Below are 17,924 nucleotides of genomic sequence, written 5' to 3' on the forward strand. Positions count from 1 at the left end.
GGGGCTGACTTCAGGTTTGGGGTTTTTTTTCAGTGCGTTTTGCGATGTGCTCCCGTCTTTCTTCTCCCAGAGCTGCCGGGCCGGGCGGGTACCGCGGCTGCTCGCGGCTCCGGCTCGCTGGACTAGGCGGGCAGAGAAACTTTCGGCCTCGCCGCCCTCCCGGCGCCCGCCCGCTCCCGGCGCGCCGGCCTCCGCGCGGGTCCCGGAGCCGCGGGCTGGCGGGAGGGCAGGGCGGGCCGGGCGGGCCGGGGCGGGGTCGGCGCCGTTCATTGGCCAGGGCGGGCCGGGGCTGGGCTGGGCGGGGCCCGCGCCGGCGCCGCTCATTGGCCAGGCGCTGCCGGCGGCTCGTCCTTGCGGCTCGGCGGCCTTTGTTCCCAGCTGACAGCTGGGGCTGCTCTCGACCTCCGGCTCGCCTGCATCCGCCTCCCGCGCGGGGTCCCGACTTCCCCACTCTCCGATCTCAGCTTCAGCACATCGCTGCGGGCAGACCCGTCTGCTCAGTCTTTTTCCTCCCCCTCTTTCCCTTTCCCCATTCCTTCTTTCTGTCCTTTTCTTATTTCCCCCCTTCTTTTTCACCCCCTTCTTTATCACCCCTTCTTCTTACAAGTTTCATTTTCCCAGCACCATCTCCCCACTCCAACCCCCAAACCCTGCAAAAAGGCTGGACTTCTAGGTTCAAAGATGGCACCAGCAGCCTAGTGAGGGGCATTGGTTCACCGTGCCAGGATTGCAGATTGGAGCCTAGACCACTGGCACTCCCCACTCCGAAGACAATTCAAAGGCAAAGTTTTCCAGCTCCCTCCCAGGGACTGAGTTTCAGGTGAAAGTTGAGGCCTGTTTATAGATAGTAATCTTACGCAGTCCCTTTCTAACGCTATCATTTTCTCTACCACCCTCGCTTTCAACTTCTAGCATTTGAGCTAGGAGGGGACCTAACCTTACAAGCTTTAGTTGGACAAAGGGCCAGTTAAGTGGGGTTCCAGGTGTTGCATGAGGTTCGGGTCCTGAGGGTGCACTAAGGCTAATGCGTTCAAACCAGGCATGGCTCTGCCCAGGGAGTGTCAGACGGGGGAAGACAGAGGTGGCTGACTTCTGATTGTAACTGGAATGGGGGAAGACAGCCTGAAGGGAAGTACACCATTTTGTTTCTGCCACCCCTCCACTCAAACCTTCTAGGGCAGCGGTCCCCAATCCCCAGGGCAGCACACATATGCTGTGTGGATGGATGCGGCACAAGAGGCATGGATAGAGCTTTAGAGAAAGGAGCCATCATTCTAGCTGGGATGATCAGAGAAGGTGTGAGTAAGGGTTGCATTTTAGGTCTCAAATTTTGACAGAGAGAGAACGGCTTTTCGAATGAAGGATGAGTGTATACACAAAGGTGGGGAAGAAGTGCTGTTCAGAGGAGGCTGAGTAGCCTTGGGGTTGACACATAGAAATTGTAGTATTACTTGTAATAGCTACCATGTGTATGTATTGGATTGGCCAAAAAGTTCGCTCAGGTTTTTCCGTAAGTTTTGGGGAAAAATGAACGAGCTTTTTAGGCCTATTAGGAACCGGAACACACAGCAGGAGGTGAGTGGCGTGCAAAGGAGCAAAGTTTCATCTGCTGCTCCCCGTCGCTCGTATTACCACCTGAACCATGCCCCCGCCCCCCCTTCCATGGAAAAATTATTTTCCACGAAACCGGTCCCTGGTGCCAAAAAGGTTGGGGACCGCTGCTCTAGGGAATCCTCACTATCTCCAGTTCTTGACTGTGAAGACTCCATCTCTCAATTCCAGGCTTCCTGGGAGGCAGCAAACCATGAGGTTTAAGGGGTCAAACAGGCTCTGCTACTTATCAACTGTATGACCCTGAGCCAGTGCCTTAACTTCCTTATATGTCAGTTCTTTCCTTTATAAAATGGAGGTAACAATTCCCGAATGTAAACTCCCTGAGGGCAGGGACTTTCTCTTTTGTTCATGGCCGAGACGCTTGGCTTGTTTTGTTCACACATGTATCCCCAACAGCCAGAACAGGTTGGCACATAGTAGGCACTCAATAAATATTTGTTGAATAAATGAATTTCGTGTTTATAGATTTGTTGTGAGGCTTAAACAAGAATCCCTAGTAAGTATTGGGGTGGCCAAAAAGTTCGTTCGTTTCCCCAAAAGATCTTACAAAACCCGAACGAAATTTTTGGCCACCCCAATACATACACATGGTAGCTATTACAAGTAATACTACAATTTCTATGTGTCCACCCCAAGGCTACTCAGCCTTCTCTGAACAGCACTCTTCCCCACCTTTGTGTACACTCATCCCTCATTCGAAAAGCCGTTCTTTGTCAACATTTGAGACCTAAAATGCAATCCTTACTCACACCTTCTCTGATCATCCCAGCTAGAATGATGGCTCCTTTCTCTAAAGCTCCAACCATGCCTCTTGTGCCGCATCCATCCACACAGCATATGTGTGCTTGCTTGCATGGTGGTTGTGGCTATAGGGCTAGCATTCCCTGGAGCTTGAGCTATCTGGGGTCAGGTACCGGACTCTACATCTACCTCCAGGGATAGATGTGGTACCTCCACACATGAGAGTTTCCCAGTAATATTTGCTGAACGGGTTAATATAGATCAAACATCTCAGCACCTTCAAGAAAGGGTAGGTTCTTGGAAGGCAGAGTAAGGAACCCAGGTGTCTTCAGACTTCGATCAAACTAATTTTTGTGTCTTGAGATGTGGAATTCCATGAAAGGGGTGGAAGGATTCTGGAGGCCTGCTTCTGGTTCTGGCCTTACCACTGACTATGTAAATGCTTTTGGACAAGCCATGTCCCTGGCTAGGCCTCAGTTTCCTCACCTGCAAAGTGGACAGTTTGAATGAAACCCTTTAAGGGTCCTCCTCCAGCACTGGTACACTGTGGTTCTGTCAGAGACATTCTAGGCAGACATTCTAGGGCTTGACACACAGCCCTCTTAGAAGGAATGAGTTAGGCAAAGGCTCTGGGCAGAGTTTTGGTGTGTGTGTGAGGGGTGGAATCCAGAAACGGTATGGAAGAATAGAAACACCCTGTGCAGGGGCTGCTTCAGAGATAAAGTGGGGTGTATGGACAGTGGGGGCGGAAGTAAGGAAGCAGAATGGGAGAGGAGAGCTGTGATGGTGAGCATGTGTGTGTGTGTGTGTGTGTGTGTGTGTGTGTGGTCACAAGAGCCTCAGGAATGTGGACTCCAGAAGTACAAGGCCACAATTAGCTTCCTGATTCAGCTGTTGGGTATGGTAACGCAATGCCTGGGTGTGTCTTCCCCTAAAACCGCTGGTAGGATTCTCACTGTGGCTCCTCTGCCTTTGTCTAGTGGAAGAGTGCTGCCCTTCTAGGCCCTGGGTATCCCATTTGGCCCTCTGCATCACGCAGGCCCTCCCTTGCCTGAGCTGAGTCTAGAAAGCTGGGTCACAAAGTATGTTCTTATAAAAAATTCCCTGCCGGGAAGAGATATGGGAACACATGTATATGTATAACTGATTCACTTTCTTATAAAGCAGAAACTAACACACGACTGTAAAGCAATTATACTCAAATAAAGATGTTAAAAATAAATTCCCTGCCATCTTCATCTGCTCATTACCTGAGGTCCAAGTAGCTTACTGTTCTAGCTCATCATTCTGTTATCCATCTCTAGGACCTCAGATCGGCCACAGAGGACCAAGCCCACGGACCAGTTAACCCAGCAGCTCGTCTGAACTACAAACACCTCTGCTTTTTTCAGTGTACTTTTTTTTTTTTTTTTGGCTGTGTTGGGTCTTCGTTGCTGCGCTCGGGCTTTCTCTAGTTGCAGCGAGCAGGGGCTACTCTTTGTTGCAGAGCACAGGCTCTAGGGCATGCGGGCTTCAGTAGTTGTAGCACGCAGACTTAGTTGCTCCATGGCATGTGGGATCTTCTGGACCAGGGATCGAACCTGTGTCCCCTGCATTGGCAGGCAGATTCTTAACCACTGTGCCACCAGGGAAGTCCCTCAATGTACTTTCTCCTATCACAATTTAAATAATTGCCTGGCTTCTTGTTTGTCTTCAACTCTCTGTAAGTTTCTTGTTCAAAGACCAACATCTTTTTTGTTCAATATTGAATCCCCAGCACATTGTTAGTACACAGCAAGCACTCAAAAAGTACTTAAATAAATTCCATGGTGGAAGGCAGGATGATGTTGCAGAGAGAGGAATGAACTCATATACAAAAGATTCACATCTATTCCCACTTCTTCAAACTTGTGGTCTTGTCACAACCTTTTTGAGATTCAGTTTGCTCATCAGTGAAATGGGCATAATAACATTTGCCCTATCTGTCTTGTGGCAGTGACACAAATATGAAAAGAATTACTGACGTCAAAGTTGGTAAGAAAAGTAAAAAATGTTAAATAATTTTTTAATATTATTTCAAGGCTAAAAATTCAGGGCCTTGGGTTGGGAGGTAAGAAAGGCTGACTATATTTAACTGAGGCTGGGTAATCTCCAAAAGTAGTCAAGAATATATTATAATGCTAGAGAATTGAGAAAAGCTTTAAGGAATCAACAGGCTGCCACTACTTCTATCTTCCAGCTATCCCAGGAAAGTAGAGGAAGGCTGGTTTTCGTGTAGGCCAAGCCAGTGCCTCCTGATCTTAGAGGATGCCTAACCAGTATCCTGTCTCCCTCCAGGGTAGAAAACAGTTGCCCTGGAGTTGCCCTGGAGGTTAAGCTCTTATAACCAGAATTTACGTTTCTTACCTGTATGTCCCTGGGCACCTTGTATCTCTTATCTCTGGATATCACTAAACTCCTTTGCTTTGGGAGGGACATCTCTTCCTTGACTTCTCTGGGTGTTAAGAAAACAAATTAGATAAAATGCTAGTACTGTTTCTCCTTTCCTAGAAAGCACTTCATGACTTTCAGAAATTGTTTAGTGTTATCATTATAACCATCATTATCATCAGTGGCATTATTATCTATAACTTCATTCTGAGTACCTAACCTGTGTTCAAGTTCAGGAGACCACGGAAGTTGTAGACAGAACAAACACTCCTTGATGCCCTGGGGAGAACTTGCTGACCTCAGAATTCCTATCCCGGGCTGACTCAACTCTCACTAAGATGCTCAAGTTACCTTAAGAAGTATGTCCACCCCACTCTTTCACTGAAAGGAAAACCGAGTCAAAGAGCAAGATAGGAAGTTGGCCCAGCCTCACTGGGATGCCAAGGTCTTAGGGCATGGGTCCTGTACCTGCCTCAGCAACCATGTGACTGATACAGTACGTGATGTGCTTTGGTTTGGGCAGTGTAGACCACAGGCAGGCAGCATTCCCCTGAGCAGAGAATAGTAAACCAGCCACCTTAGCTAATGCAAAGGACTCAAGTGACACTAACTAGCTTCCAGTGCAAATAAGCTTTGTTCAGCCACCAGCTGACAAGGCTCATAAGATAACTGTTTAGCAAACCTTTCAATGTAAATGCAGGGTTAAACTAGATTATGGAAAAACAAGAAGGAAGTGCTCTGATTTGATTCCGCCCACCCCAATACCATTTTCAGTAGTACACCATAGGCTGTTTCTAATTCAACATCCTTGCTCTGAAAGGTTCTGGGCTATCACTTGTTATGCAATCTATTTCTTCCAGGGTTTGGACTAGTTTGTCTAAAACTGTGAAGCCGGCAGATGTTTCCACTTACAAGTAATAGAAAAGCTTGAATCAAACTGGTTTAAAAAATAGGAAAAAAATCTCATGAATGAATAAATGAAGTGATCAGCTCCCTGGTTAGTTCATACCGTGGCTTCACAATGTCATCAGAGATCATGTCTCTTCATCTCCCGGTTTGCTATCCTCAGAGTAAGGATGATTGCTTCAGGACTACAGGCTGGATCTATCAGTCTAATTGTCACACCCAAAACCAGCAAAGCTCTGAGGATTAAAGGACCTTTGTTTCTGCATCTCTTTCCTAGGATCAAGAAAACATTTCCTGGAGGGCTCTCTGCTGACACTGGACAGGCTTAGCCCCATCAGCAAGCAATCATTGGCAAACTCAATGAGATTACTTTGACTGGCTTTGACCAAAGGGTTGGAAGTGGAATAGATATTGGGATATATCTGTATCTCTTGTCTTCATGGAAGAAGGGGGAAGCTATGGAGAGCACTGACAATCATTGCTTGTCTGTTATGTACCTCAACTTTGCCGGACATTTTATCTACAGTATTAGATATTTAGTATTAGATATTTATCTACTTAATTGTAGAAATCATTATTTCTATTTTCCAAGTGAAAAAATTGCAGCTCAGAGTGGTTAACTACTTTGCCCCAAATCCCACCACTAATAAGTGGAAGAAAAAGGACTGAAATGCAGCTCCATCCAAAGCCTTTGCTCTCTCTACTCTTCCTGGCCATCTCTGTAGAGTTGACGCTTCTCAGCTCTACCCAAGGCTAGAGACCCCCCACAATGAACTGCAGCCTTCCAGGACCACTGTAAGCACAAGAGATAAAGTAGCTTCCCGTCCACCATCAAGTTTATACTTATTTCTTAGCATTTCTACAGTGTGCCTCTTCCTTACCTGTGCATCCCTTTCTCTCCCTCTTTCCAACAGGTACGTCGCCTCATTTCCACAAGGCCTCCTCACCTCCATCAAGGCCACGTCCACCTCCGTGCCCTTGTCTTCCTTCTAGCCAGAATGCAAGTGTCCTTCAAGGCCCTCCCCAAGCTCTGACCCAGCCCTCCCTCATCCCCTACGCCCACCCCACCGAAGTCCTATTGAATCATGTCACGTCCATGTCCTGATCTTATTTCCTTCATTGTGCACTTTGTAACGTGTGCTTTATTGTTTCAGGTGAATGCATCTCATTTTCCTACTAGATTTTTTTTTTTTTCTTTTTTCGGCATGCGGGCCTCCCACTGCTGTGGCTTCTCCCGTTGCGGAGCACAGGCTCCAAACGCGCAGGCTCAGAGGCCATGGCTCACGGGCCCAGCCGCTCCACGGTATGTGGGATCTTCCCGGACCAGGGCACGAACCCGTGTCCCCTGCATCGGCAGGCGGACTCTCAACCACTGCGCCACCAGGGAAGCCCCCTACTAGATTTTTAAGTGGTCCGCTCCATGCTTGGCCCATGATAGGCCCTCCACAAAGATTTAATGACTAAATAAGGGCAGGGACCACCTCTTATTTTCCTATCTCCCTCATAACACTCAGCCGGCTGCTGCACGTGGGTGGTGAATAATGAACTAATTGGCTTTGGGCTAATTCCTCCCCAAGGCTGAGGAATGACACGCAGACAAAGAAGGTGGCATGACCTTTGTCAGTTCTGAGGGAGGCCTTTGGTAAATGGGCCCTGTCTAGCCCACATTTGCTTGTAGCCCTAAACTCATTTAAGCAAATCGAGCATATGAGACCATGACTTCTGGGAAATCACTTAGTTCCCCTATGGAGAATGTTGGCACGCTCATTTCCTCCCCCCAGGGGGGGGAGAAAAAAATAGCAGAGAGGCTTTTGAGACCCCATGTGCTGAAATGGAATTTACACATTTCCTCAGTTGTTTCTGAGGAAGCAGCTCTGGGAGCCCTAGACTGAAAGGCTGATGCTGTCCCCGCAGAGTTAATGGAATCAAGACCCATCAGCTGGGACCTGCCCTGGGCTTGGGGACCTGCCCTGGGCTTGGGCTCCTGCTGGCCTGCCTGGCTTTCTAATTAAATCTTCCAGGTCACTCCACTCCTCAGTTAGCACTGCCATTCTCCCCTCACGTCTTCTGGCATTGACTTCACTTCCTTCACTTTGTGTATCAGATTCTCTAGGTGTTGACCCTATATGTTGCCTTTGCTCCCAGACTGACTGTCTTCGTTACATGTTGACCATTTCCTTTGCTTTTGTTGCCAGACTGACTGAGAAGGCCTCCATCTCACCAGCTGCAAAAATAGAAGAGGAGGGGAGGGGGACAGGGAAGGGAAGGTAGCAGGTGGTTGTACCAGGTACAACCAGGTCTGAGGTCGCTTCTGGCATTTTCCGACTCTGTTTACCTAAGGTTGCTGGGAGCAACAAAGAAGGACGGGTTGCAGCTACTAAGAGAGCACCTTGGTGGGAAGAGGCTCCTGGTAATCTTGGACTAATTGTGCCTGTGAAGGAGCCTCAGTTTGCTTGAGGTTCCCTAGTACCACACCTGCCTCACAGTGTTGCCGTGAGGGTGTAACGCGTCAACACTTGTGCTGTGCCCAGGCCAGCACCCATCCTACAGGAAAACCCTTCAGCTGCTGTTGTTTTCTCTGTGCCACCTCCCCTCCCCCCATCAGAAACCCAGGGCCTTTTCTACCCTATTTCGTCCAATTAGAAACGCCCTCATGATTTGGCCTGAAGCCCATTCAGCATGGTGAAGTGGAAAAGAGAACAGCATTTTGAGTCTACAGACTGGAGTTGGAGACTTGTGTTTGAATCAGACTCTGCCCTCAGTTGCTGCGTGACCTTGGCCAAGTCTCTTGCCCCCATATCCTCTGTTTCCAACACTTTTGAGTGATATTAACAATATAATTCCACAGGGAGGGATGCAGAAAAAAAAAGTACAGATGATTAAAATAACATCTCCTGGGCTTCCCTGGTGGCGCAGGGGCTGAGAGTCCGCCTGCCGATGCAGGGGACACGGGTTCGCGCCCCGGTGCGGGAAGATCCCACATGCCGCGGAGCGGCTGGGCCCCTGAGCCATGGCCGCTGAGCCTGCGCGTCCGGAGCCTGTGCTCCGCAACAGGAGAGGCCACAACAGTGAGAGGCTCGCGTACCGCAAAAAAAAAAAAAAATAATAATAATAAAATAATTAACATCTCCTGCAATTCTTCGGGTACCGTGATTGTTATGAAATCGCACTTCACACTAGGGTGAACATGACTGCTTGACAACTTGGGGCTGCTTCCTTCCTGCTCCAGTTCCCACCCCCTTCCCTAAGGTCTGAATTGTGTCACAGAAGATAACCAGTCTCGATGTATGAGTCAGAGGACACTTCCTGGCACAAGCAGTGGGCAGAGGAGGTGCTCGGGTGGACGATGGGACTCATCCCGTTCTTGAGATCCTGAGGTAGGTTCCGAGCAGAACTGCAATGCCGAGTGGGAAAGAAGTAGCTGGAAGTCAGGGGGGCAGCCAGGGGAACGGGTCCAAAATGGCAGCTTGAGAGGAAGTCGCCGGCTGCCTGTTCTGGAACCTTGCAGAGCAGTGTTTAGAATGTTCTCTCTCGTTAATCCTATTTAAAGTCTGGCTGCTGAGAGGGAAGTGGAGAGTCCTGTTTCAACTCGCAGCCTTGCGGTTCCCTGCCACCCCCGCACTGCAGGGCCGAGCCCCGGCACTGGGAGGGGGAAGGGGCTCTCTGGGGACACCTCTGCTGGCTCTCACAGCCTCTCAGAGGAGCTTCTCAGGCTTCCCCTCCCCTGAGACCTGCATTTCATTGGCCTGGCCCTGGCCCTAATCTGCGTCGAGGGAGGGGCTGCTTGCTAAGCTGGAGGGAGGTGTGGACTGGCCGGGGCCGCTGCTCTGGTGTCAGGGGTGCTGGAGAAGGCGAGGAACACTTCATTGAGGTGCACGTGGGGGAGGGAGGGACAAAACAGCGGGGGCTCTTGTGCAAGGGTGCCTTCCGGGAAGGTCCCTCTCCGTCTGGGCATAGGGAGGTTTCTAACTGGTTGAAAAGCTAAGAGCAAACATTCCCAGCTTCTCTCTTTGAGATTCTCATGGAAGAGCCAGGTCTAGGGAAAAGGGGCCTCCCTGGCCTTGAAAAGGAAAAGTGTGAGTGAAACTACCACGAATAACATAGGGCCAGCCTTTGGCAGAGGGAGAATAATGGACAGTGTTTACTTCTGTGGTATTATTTCTGGGAGACCAAAAAGAGACTTCCTAGATATATCCCTGTGAATGTGAGTCAATCCTTGAGATTCATATATGGACAAAACAACTTCCAGTGTTGTTGTCCAAAGACCAGAGTTCATGGGTAGCTCTTTACTGGCTGCATGACCATGGATGTCATTTAACCTCAACTGATTATCTGTAAAGTGGAGAGTCTCCCCCCTCCCCCCTCCCCCCCCATCTGACATACATCTCACTGGGGTGTCACCAAGACCAAATCATGTGACAGTGTGAAAGCGTTTTTATTTTTTATTTTATTATTTTTTATTTGGTTGTGCCGGGTTTTAGTTGCGGCAGGCAGGCTTCTTAGTTGCGGCTTGCCAGCTCCTTAGTTGTGGCATGCATGTGGGATCTGGTTCCCTGACCAGGGATTGAACCTGGGCCCCCCCTCCCTTGGGAGCGTGGAGTCTTACCCACTGTGCCGCCAGGGAAGTCCCATGAAAGTGCTTTTAAATGGAAAGTCACTGTATACACGTGGTGGGTGCATCCCCTTCACTCAGACAGGCTTTCCTCCTGCCTCAGACAGACTTTAAGCCCCTAGCTTGTACTTGTTGCCCACTATTCCGATAAGCTGTAAGAGCCAAACCCTGAAATTTCACAACAGAGACAAGCTTGCTCTCCTGGTTACTTCCTCTTGTTCTGAGGACCCTTTCTTTGCCGGGGCCTCTCTTGGGTTGTCTGAGAAGGTGCCATGAGAAAGGTCAGAGCCTTTCCTAGCAAGACAGGCCAGGGTTGAAAGGTCTGCATGCCATGATCCTAAAAGTGAATTGGGAGTACAGTCAACCCATGGGAAAGGCAGAATCATCAGAAGATGTCTGAAGATGTAGGAGCAAGAGTAATGGGCCAATAGGAAACCAGATTTGTAAGCTTAGGTCCAGGACCGGTGAGGCCAAGGTATTTTATAAAGGCACTTAATTGTTTTGTATCTTGGTTTTCCTTCTCAGTTCAATAGGGGTAATAAAACCCATCTCGTGTTCCCATTTGGCTTACATGAGGGTGACAGGAGATTGTGAATGAAAGGCTGCAAATGTAAGGTTATTGAGACCCCTGGGATTGTTAGGCTGCCCTTGACCAATGCCCATTTGGCGGTGCTCTTACTGTCTTGAAGCACAGCCAACTTCACGATGATTTGCATTAAACTCCCATCATGCCAGGCACCATTCTCATTGCCTTGAAAGCACTAAAGCAGTCGGGTAGAACATGTTATTTTTAGCACTTAAAACTAAAAAGAAAAAAAAATCAGTGCGAGCATAAAGGGATAATTTAACAGGATTGTGTTCATGAGGGAAGGGAAGACATATATTAACTTCTACTCAAGTGGAACTTAACATTTATGTAGCAAGTGAAATCACCACAACTAAAAAAACAAGTTAACAGCCCTATTATCACCAGGCAGGGAAACAGAAGTACAAACTATCTCTAAGATGTCTAGGGGGATTTGAGGAAAAACACTCTTGTTTTAGACTGACAGAATCTTGGCCTGGGCATTAGAGATGTGGTCCTTCAAGATTCCCTTTCTCTCAACAGAGCAGAGACTTAATATATTTGTAGAGTACTTTATACTTTTGAACTGCAAACATTATCTTATTTGATCTTTGCCAACCTTTTAATGTAGAAAGGGTAAGTATTATTTTTTAAAATTTATGTTATTGAAGTATACTTGACTTACAATGTTGTGCTATTTCCACTGTGCAGCAAATTAATTCAGTTATACATACATATATATATATATATATATATATATATATATATATATATATATATACACACACATTCTTTTCATATTCTTTTCCATTATGGTTTATCACAGGATATTGAACATAGTTCCCTGTGCTATATGGTTGGACCTTATCGTTTACCCATCCTATATATATAGTTTGTATCTGCAAACCCCAAATTCCCAATACATCCCTGACCCACACCCCTCTCCGGCAGCCACAAGTCTGTTCTCTATGTCTGTAAGTCAGTTTCTGTTTCATAGATATGTTCATTTGTGTCATATTTTAGATTCCACATATAAGTGATTTCATATGATATTTGTCTTTCTTTGTCTGACTTACTTCACTTAGGATGATAATCTCTAGGTCCATCCATGTTGCTGCAAATGGCATTATTTCATTCTTTTTTATGTAAAATCAGCCATTTCAACAAGGATCCCTGGATCCTTTTATTGGAGAATGATACTAGAAACCAGGATTTGCTCTAATCTGCTCATCATTGAAATTGGGGTGTCATCGCCTTTAGGGCCTGTCAGAAAATAAATGTATATATATTACCCTGCGTACGCATACATATCTGTATTATTTCTACTATTACTCATCAGTTCCTAAGCTAAGCTAAACAGGAGTTCCCACTGATGTCTCAGACTCTAGTTCAGAACTACATGGTTCAGTTTAGCCTTTTCCCCTTATCTGTTACCTCCCATTCCAACAGTGAGATATCTAGCTTCTGCCATTCCCCATATTTTTACTTATTTTTTCAATTCTAGTGTACAGAACTCAGGGCTCTGACTGCCAGTCCGGCACTATAGTCCCTACCACACTGTGCTAATTCTGCTCACTTGAGCAACCCTAATAAACTTACTCCCTCTTCCACCTGAAAATCTTGCAGATATTTGAAAACCACAATCTGGTCCATTTGAATTTCTCGTTTCCAAATTTAATGTTCCCATTTTACTCATGCAATGTGATTATCTCATGTATTCAACAAATGTTTCAAGAGAACCAGCCATGCTCGTCATTGTGCTAAGTACAGAGCAGTGAACAAGACAGATATGACCTTGTCTCTGTGAAGCTTACAGTCTGGTAGGGAATATGGTCATTTAGTAAATAAAAGAAGGTGTAGTGACTGTGATGCTATAGGAGGTTCAGGGAGGTCTAGGAACTATGTTGGGGAGGCCACCTAATCTGTGCCACTGCCAGTGGTTCTTGTAGCTGTGTGCCCACATGCTGTCTAGTTAGGGGCTCCAAAAAGTGTGGGGTCCTTAAGAGGTCATATTAATTCAAATATTTGTTTAAGGAACAATGCAACCATTCTTCTCTCTCTCTCTCTCTCTCTCTCTTCCTCCACTCACTAAACTTCTGTTAAGGCAAGCTAAGACGGAGTTTGCTTTTTCACCAGATGCATTGTATTGCTGGCTTCTCATAGATTGAGGTGCCCTGTCTAGTCAATTTACAAATTGACTAGGCAAATTAAACAAATTAATTTGTTTTAATTTTTTTAAATTGAAGTATAGTTGATGTACAATATTACATAAGTTAACAGGTGTAGAATATAGTGATTCACAATTTTTAAAGGTTATATTCCATTTATAGTTATTAAAAAATATTGGCTAGGGCTTCCCTGGTGGCGCGGTGGTTGGGAGTCTGCCTGCCGATGCAGGGGATATGGGTTCGTGTCCTGGTCCGGGAAGATCCCACGTGCCGCAGAGCCTGTGCTCCACAACGGGAGAGGCCACAACAGTGAGAGGCCTGCGTACCGCAAAAAAAAAAATATATTGGCTATATTCCCTGTGTTGTACAATATATCCTTGTAGCTTATTTTATACATAATAGTTTGTACCTCTTAAGCTCCTATATTGCCCCTCCCCCCTTACCTCTCCCCATTGATAACCACTAGTTTGTTCTCTATATCTATAGGTCTGCCTCTTTTTTGCGATATTATTGTATTTTTTTACATTCCACATATAAGTGATATCATACACTATTTGTCTTTCTGTGTCTGACTTATTTCCCTTAGCTTAATGCCCTCTAAGTCCATCCATGTTGTTGCAAATGGCAAAATTTCATTCTTTTTTATGGCTGAGTAGTATTTCATTGTGTATATATATAACACATCTTCCTTTTCCACTCATCTGTTGATGGACACTTAGGTTGCTTCCATATTTTGGCAATTATAAATAATGCTGCTCTGAAAGTTGGGGTGCATGTATACTTTTGAAATAGTGTTTTTGTTTTATTTAGATATATACACAGGAATGCAATTGCTGGGTCATATGGTAGTTCTATTTTTAGTTTTTTTAAGAAACCTTCATACTGTTTTCCACAGGGGCTGCACCAGTTTACATTTCCACCAACAGTGTACAAGTGTTCCCTTTCCTCCACATCTTTGCCAACATTTCTTATTTGTGTTCTTTTTGATAATAGCCATTCTGACAGGTGTGAGGTTATATCTCATTGTGGCTTTGATTTGCATTTCCTTGATGATTCGTGATGTTGAGCATCTTTTCAAGTGCCTGTTGTTGGCCATCTGCATTTCCTCTTTGGAAAAATGTCTATTCAGTTTTCCTGCCCATTTTTAGATTGGGTCGTTTTTGATGTTGTGTTATATGAGCTGTTTGTATATGTTGGATATTAACCACTTATCATACCTGATTAATGTGTTTTTTTAACAACTTTATTGGAGTATAATTGCTTTACAATGGTGTGTTAGTTTCTGCTATATAACAAAGTGAATCAGCTATACATACACATATATCCTCATATCTCCTCCCTCTTGCGTCTCCCTCCCACCGTCCCTATTCCACCCCTCTAGGTGGTCACAAAGCACCGAGCTGATTTCCCTGTGCAATGCGGCTGGTTCCCACTAGCTATCTATTTTACGTTTGTAGTGTATATATGTCAGTGCCACTCTCTCGCTTCATCCCAGCTTACACTTCCCACTCCCTGTGTCCTCAAGTCCATTCTCTACGTCTGCGTCTCTATTCCTGTCCTGCCACTAGGTTATTCAGAACCTTTTATTTATTTATTTATTTAGATTCCATATATATGTGTTAACATACAGTATTTGTTTTTCTCTTTCTGACTTACTTCACTCTGTATGACAGACTCTAAGTCCATCCACCTCACTACAAATAACTCAATTTCGTTTCTTTTTATGGCTGAGTAATATTCCATTGTATATATTGTGCCACATCTTCTTTACCCATTCATCTGTTGATGGACACTTAGGTTGCTTCCATGTCCTGGCTATTGTAAATAGAGCTGCAATGAACATTGTGGAGCATGACTCTTTTTGAATTATTGTTTTCTCAGGGTATATACCCAGTAATGGGATTGCTGGGTCGAATGGTAGTACTATTTTTAGTTTTTTAAGGAACCCCCATACTGTTCTCCATAGTGGCTGTGTCAATTTACATTCCCACCAACAGTGCAAGAGAATTCCCTTTTCTCCACACCCTCTCCAGCGTTTATTGTTTGTAGATATTTTGATGATGGGCATTTTGACTGGTGTGAGGTGAAACCTAACTGTAGTTTCGATTTGCATTTCTCTAATGATTAGTGATGTTGAGCATCCTTTCATGTGTTTGTTGGCAATCTGTGTATCTTCTTTGGAGAAATGTCTATTTAGGTCTTCTGCCCAGTTTTGGATTGTGTTTTTTGTTTTTTTGACATTGAACTGCATGAGCTGCTTGTAAATTTTAGAGATTAATCCTTTGACGGTTGCTTCATTTGCAAATATTTTCTCCCATTTTGAGGGGTGTCTTTTCATCTTGTTTATGGTTTCCTTTGCTGTGCAAAAACTTTTAAGTTTCACTAGGTCCCATTTGTTTATTTTTGTTTTTATTTCCCTTTCTCTAGGAGGTGAGTCAAAAGGATCTTGCTGTGATTTATGTCATACAGTGTTCTTCCTAAGTTTTCCTCTAAGAGTTTTAGAGTGTCAGGCCTTACATTTAGGTCTTTAATCCATTTTGAGTTAATTTTTGTATATGGTGTTAGGGAGTGTTCTAATTTCACTCTTTTACCGGTAGCTGTCCAGTTTTTCCAGCACCACTTACTGAAAAGGCTGTCTTTTCTCCATTGTATATTCTTACCTCCTTTATCAAAAATAAGGTGATCATATGTGCATGGGTTTATCTCTGGGCTTTCTATCCTGTTCCATTGATCTATATTTCTGTTTTTGTGCCAGTACCATACTGTCTTGATTACTGCAGCTTTGTAGTGTAGTCTGAAGTTAGGGAGCCTGATTCCAGCTCAGTTTTTCTTTCTCAAGATTGCTTTGGCTATTTGGAGTCTTTTGTGTTTCCATAAAAATTGTGAAATTTTTTGTTCTAGTTCTCTGAAAAATGACATTGATAGTTTGATAGTGATTGCATTGAATCTGTAGATGGCTTTGGGTAATAGAGTCATTATCACAGTGTTGATTCTTCCAATCCAAGAACATGGTATATCTCTCCATCTGTTTGTATCATCTTTAATTTCTTTCATCAGTGTCTTATAGTATTCTGCATACAGGTCTTTTGTCTCCTTAGGTAGGTTTATTCCAAGGTATTTTATTCTTTTTGTTGCAGTGGTGTGTGTGATTGTTTCCTTAATTTCCCTTTCAGCTTTTTCATTATTAGTGTATAGGAATGCAAGAGATTTCTGTGCATTAATTTTGTATGCTGCTACTTTACCAAATTCATTGATTAGCTCTAGTAGTTTTCTGGTAGTGTCCTTAGGATTCTCTATGTATAGTGTCATGTAATCTGCAAACAGTGACAGCTTTATTTCTTCTTTTCTGATTTGGATTACTTTTATTTCTTTTCCTCTCTGATTGCTGTGGCTAAAACTTCCAAAACTATGTTGAATAAGAGTGGTGAGAGTGGACAACCTTATCCTGTTCCTGATTTTAGTGGAAATGGTTTCAGTTTTTCACCATTGAGGACAATGTTGGCTGTGGGTTTGTCATATATGGCCTTTATTATGTTGAGGAAAGTTCCTTCTGTGTCTACTTTCTGGAGGGTTTTATCATAAATGGGTGCTTAACTTTGTCAAAAGCTTTTTATGCATCTATTGAGATGATCATATGGCTTTTCTCCTTCAATTTGTTAAGATGGTTTATCACATTGTTTGATTTGCGTATATTGAAGAATCCCTGCATTCCTCGGATAAACCCCACTTGATCATGGTGTATGATCCTTTTAATGTGCCGCTGGATTCTGTTTGCTAGTATTTTGTTGAGGATTTTTGCATCCATGTTCATCAGTGATATTCACCTGTAGTTTTCTTTCTTTGAGATATCTTTGTCTGGTTTTGGTATCCGGGTGATGCTGGCCTCATAGAATGAGTTTGGGAGTGTTCCTCCCTCTGCTATACTTTGGAAGCATTTGAGACCAATAGGTGTTACCTCTTCTCTAAATGTTTGATAGAATTCACCTGTGAAGCCATCTGGTCCTGGGCTTTTGTTTGTTGGAAGATTTTTAATCACAGTCTCAATTTCAGTGCGTTTGATTGGTATGCTTATATTTTCTGTTTCTTCCTGGTTCAGTCTCCGAAGGTTGTGCTTTTCTAAGAATTTGCCCATTTCTTCCAGGTTGTCCATTTTATTGGCATAGACTTGCTTGTAGTAATCTCTCATGATCCTTTGTATTTCTTCAGTGTAAGTAGTTACTTCTCCTTTTTCGTTTCTAATTCTATCGATATGAGTATTCTCCCTTTTTTTCTTGATGAGTCTGGCTAATGGTTTATCAATTTTGTTTATCTTTGCAAACAACCAACTTTTAGTTTTATTGATTTTTGCTATTGTTTCCTTCATTTCTTTTTCATTTATTTCTGATCTGATCATTATGATTTCTTTTCTTCTGCTAACTTTGGGGTTTTTTGTTCTTCTTTCTCTAATTGCTTAGGTCTAAGGTTAGGTTGTTTGGGATGTTTCTTGTTTCTTGAGGTAGGATTGTATTGCTATAAACTTCCCTCTTAGAACTGCTTTTGCTGCATCCCAGAGGATTTGGGTCATCATGTTTTCATTGTCATTTGTTTCTAGGTATTTTTTGATTTCCTCTTTGATTTCTTCAGTGATCTCTTGGTTATTAAGTAGTGTATTGTTTACCCTCCATGCGCTTGTATTTTTTACAAATCTTTTCCTGTAATTGATATCTAGTCTCATAGAGTTGTGGTCAGAAAAGATACTTGATATGATTTCAATTTTCTTAAATTTACCAAGGCTTGATTTGTGACCCAAGGTATGATCTATCCTGGAGAATGGTCCATCAGCACTTGAGAAGAAAGTGTATTCTGTTGTTTTTGGATGGAATGTCCTATAAATATCAATTAAGTACATCTTGTTTTTGAGTCATTTAAA

General features: G+C 44.3%; 1 long non-coding RNA gene across 1 annotated transcript in view; it reads left to right on the plus strand.

Annotated features, from left to right (window-relative positions):
- The first annotated feature begins 8,529 nt into the window (after positions 1–8,529).
- LOC309804801 overlaps positions 8,530–17,924 on the plus strand; it is a 76,644-nt gene continuing 67,249 nt past the window's right edge. Inside the window, exon 1 of the long non-coding RNA XR_014294168.1 lies at positions 8,530–9,047. This is a non-coding gene — a long non-coding RNA (uncharacterized lncRNA). The remainder of the gene's footprint in view (positions 9,048–17,924) is intronic.

This window comes from Mesoplodon mirus, assembly GCF_964341445.2.
Source record: "Mesoplodon mirus genome assembly, chromosome: 1".
In the NCBI taxonomy this organism is placed as follows: Eukaryota; Metazoa; Chordata; class Mammalia; order Artiodactyla; family Ziphiidae; genus Mesoplodon; species Mesoplodon mirus.